Source organism: Pipistrellus hanaki (genome assembly GCF_964339955.1).
Source record: "Pipistrellus hanaki genome assembly, chromosome: 15".
Taxonomy (NCBI): Eukaryota; Metazoa; Chordata; class Mammalia; order Chiroptera; family Vespertilionidae; genus Pipistrellus; species Pipistrellus hanaki.
Genome location: NC_140517.1, coordinates 43,778,281 through 43,782,488, shown reverse-complemented (window position 1 = coordinate 43,782,488; position 4,208 = coordinate 43,778,281). Strand labels below are relative to the sequence as shown.

The 4,208-nt window shown below is 43.1% G+C and overlaps 1 pseudogene across 1 annotated transcript; it reads left to right on the top strand.

Moving 5' to 3' along the window:
• The first annotated feature begins 371 nt into the window (after positions 1-371).
• Positions 372-1,397, top strand: LOC311633882 (perilipin-2-like; annotated as a pseudogene). Its single transcript has one exon. The product of its transcript is annotated as a perilipin-2-like (transcript).
• The last annotated feature ends 2,811 nt before the right edge of the window (positions 1,398-4,208 follow it).

The window sequence follows — 4,208 nt, the reverse complement described above, 5'->3', positions numbered from 1 at the left end:
TTGTCCAGATAACACCCCATTTTCCAGGTCTGACTTCACACAGATTAAGAGGCGGTTCGGGTCTTTCTCCACTAACCTGATCACCTTTACCAAGGGATTTGAGTATCCGACCCAGTCCTATGACCTGACCTGGCACGACATCTATGTCATTCTGTCCTCCTCTCTAACGCCAGAGGAAAAGGAGGGTCTTTGGTTAATAGCTCAAAATCATGTCAATGCCCTCCATAGACACTCAGCTGCCAACCCGGTTGGCGCTGACACGGTCCCCCAAACGGACCCAAGATGGGATTATCAGGTTAATTTTCCAGGTGCCGGCTCTGTAGCCATATAATCACCTGGACTCAAAAAGGCTGCCCAGAACACCATAGGTGTCACTGGAACTGGCTGTGCATGACTTGTCTGATCTTCGCCTCCTGCCTGCTGTCGGTCGATATCTCCTTTCCCCAGGAAGAAAAATGGTTTCTGTTGCAGTTGACCCACAACTGAGTGTGGTGACCAGGATGGCCAACCTGCCCTTGGTGAGATCCACATACAACCTCATTTCCTCAACTTATGTCACTACAAAGGATCAGTATCCTTACTCAAAGTCTGTGTGTGAGATGGCAGAGAGGGGCATGAAGATCATCATATCTGTGGCAGTGATGAAAGCTCAGCCCATTATCCAGAAGTTAGAGCCACAAATTGCTGTTGCCAATAACTATGCCTGTATGGGACTAGACAGGATTGAGGAGAAGCTGCCTATTCTGAATCAGCCAACAAAGTAGGTTGTTGCCAATGACAGAGGTACAGTGACTGGGGCAAAAGATGCTGTGACAATGACCGTGACTAGAGCCAAAGATTCCGTGACCAGCACAATCAGTCTGATGGACAAGACAAAAGAAGCTGTGACTTCCGGTGTGGAGAAGACCAAGTCTGTGGTCAATGACAGCATTAACACAGCCATGGGCATTCGGATGATGCAGCTGGTGAGCAGTGGAGTGGAAAATGCACTCAGCTGCTGTAGACTAGTACTTCCCTCTCACTGAGGAAGAACTAGAAAAAGAAGCCAAAAAAAAAAAAAAAAAAAAAAGGTGGAAGGATTTGAGACTGTTCAGAAGCCACATTATTATATTAGGCTGGAATCGCTGTCTACCAAGCTCTGTGCACGTGCCAACCAGCAGGCTCTCAGCAGGGTGAAAGAAGCTAAGCAAAAAAGTCAGGAGACCATTTCTCAGCTCCATTCCACTGTTAACCTGATTGAATTTGCCAGGGAAAATGTGCAGAGTGCCAACCAGAGAATTCAGGATGCTCAGGATAAGTTCTACCTCTCCTGGGTGGAGTGGAAGAGAAGCATAGGCTATGACGACACCAATAAATCCCACTGTGCTGAGCACATTGAGTCACCTACCCTTTTTTAAAAATATATATTTTATTGATTTTTTACAGAGAGGAAGAGAGAGGGACAGAGAGTTAGAAACATTGATGAGAGAGAATCATCGATCAGCTGCCTCTTGCATACCCCCCCACTGGGGATGTGCCCACAACCAAGGTACATGCCCTTGACCAGAATTGAACCTGGGACCTTTCAGTCTGCAGGCCGACGCTCTATCCACTGAGCCAAACCGGTTTCGGGGAGTCACTACTCTTGCTATTGCACGAAACCTGACTTAGCAGCTGTAGACCACGTGCTCCACACTCCTGTCCAACGTCCAAGGGTTACCACAGAACATAGGCCCACCCATATTTTTCCAAAGTCTTTGGTAACTTAGGGCATTGCTGGGTTAAATAATAAACATCTAAATATTTTCAAATAACACAAAATACTGAAACATTAATTGTTAGACAAGTTTTAAATCCGCCTACTTTTAGCTTTTTTACATAAGTTCTCCTGTACTTTGTTGAAGGTACATTTTCTTGAAAGTAAGAGTGTGTTTAAAATGTGTTCATAAATATCAACCTAAGAAATGCTGGCTGTTTAGATTTGGCTAAAGCTGGTGATTTGTGAATGGGTAGAAAAGTGTGAAAGTTGTAGAAAAGTTTGTCCAGTGAGTGAGGACCTGATCAGCCTTCTCTCCTAGTAAGCTAAAGCAGCCCTGCCCAGACTCTCTGCTGTTGCTTATGGCCTTAAGTTGAGGCCTAGATTTTATTTCCATCACTCATTCCCAGTCCTTGACACTATCATTGAAAGCCTCAACAGGTCTTCCTGCTTGGTATTTAGGAACTTCTCTCCCCTTTTCTAGCCTTCTTAAAGGTCATACACTGCAAAGGACACCAAGTGGGGAATGATCAAAGCAGGGAAATAAAGCAGACAGGAAGCCAAGGCAGTGGCTCAGAGGAAGCCTCCATCTCCCCAATTCTTAGCTGTATCCAATATAATGCCCCGAATACACTCCTGAGGAACGTTAGTACCTACTAGCTCTTGGAGCCACTCAGGAAGATCCATGGTTAAAATTTCAGGGAAAGTTATATACTTCCATAGGGATAGGCCCATAACATTTTAGAGGTTAATCAAATTCTCTACATAGGATACAGACCACTCCCAAAACACCTTATCACATATCTTAGCCTAGCCTCCCTACTGTAAGATTTTACCAAAACCTGTTCTGCTTGTGACTCAGTATCTCCCCAAGAATAAATTAGACCTCTTTTTCCCCCCACTTATCAGGAAAGGGGCCAAATTCCTAGACAAGACTGGCAAATTGACTTCACTCACATGTCCCCTATTAAAAGAACCAAATATCTCTTGCTGAAACCGGTTTGGCTCAGTGGATAGAGTGTCAGCCTGCGGACTGAAGGGTCCCAAGTTCAATTCCAGGCAAGGGCATGTACCTTGGTTATGGGCACATCTCCAGCAGGGGCTGTGCAAGAGGCAGCTGATCGATGTTTCTGGCTTTCTATCCCTCTCTCTTTCCCTCTGTAAAAAGTCAATAAAATATAAAAATTTAAAAATTAAATAAAATAAAAGAACCAAATATCTCTTAATCCTGGTAGATACTTCTCAGGCTGAGTGAAGCATTCCCCACTACCTCTGAAAAGTCCTCCAAGGTCACACAAGCTTTCATTCAGCATATCATTCCCAGATTCAGCCATGAAACCTGTTCTAGGCCTCATTATAATCAGGTTGGTACTGGAAATATCAGAGGGAACACTTTTTAAAGTACATTATTGCCTAATCACTATGCTGTATACCTGGAACCAATGCAAAATAACATTTAATGTCAACTGTAATTGAAAAACACAACTAAATCTTTTTTTCTTTTTTAATGGAAACTGAAACAGAAAAAGCATATTGGAGGCATTTTGAAACTACTTGGGCGCCATCTACTGTACAAATGACATAAACACAATGAAAGACTTCCATATGGGTATCAAGAAGATATGTAGATTTTGCTCTCTCTTTCATAAATTTCTCTCTTCTCTGTTTATGGTTTTCCCAACTTCTTTGAGGGGTTTCAACTTTATTTAGTAGGTACTAAATGCATCAGATAATTTTCCTTCCATCTTTCTTTTTTTTCTTATTCTCTCAGTCCCTCCATTTCTCCCTTTCCTTCTTTCCTCCTACCCTTCTTCTTGTAACACTCTCTGAGTCCTGTGGTGCTGTTGTTGCACACCCTGCTTAATGTTCATCTCTTGATATGAACTGATTTCCATGGGCCTTGGGTCTCTCAAAACAAGGCATGGGGTAAACTACATCCATGACTTTGAAGACAGTCTCAGTAATATGTCTCTTTCCAAGTTTCCCTCAAATGCCTTTCAGCTTTTCCATGTAGGCATCAGCTCACTTTTCTTTATTTTGTTTACAATGATAAGTTTGGGTTCTTTCCGTTTTTCTAGAACATATTTTGAGAATAGTTTTTGCTACAAGACCCAAACTTTAACTCAGCTCAAAGGCTGTTTAGCCATTCTGCTACTTCGATATGCTACTTTCTAGTCTCAGAAGGCCAACTTGTATGCAATGTTTATTTACTATCTGCCTAATAAGTACTGTGGCTGGTTGTGCTATATGCATGTAAAAAAAATACAAGGGGGGAGGGCTGGCTAGTGGTTAGAGCATTGTTCCCATGCACAGAAGGATTGCCAGTCTGATTCGTGGTCAAAGGAACCTACCTGAGCTGCACATTTGATCCTAGCCCTGGCAGGGGCATGTGTGATAGACATGCAATCAATGTTTCTCTCACACTGATGTTTCTCTGTTTCTCTCTCTGACTCTCCCTCCCTCTCTTGAACCT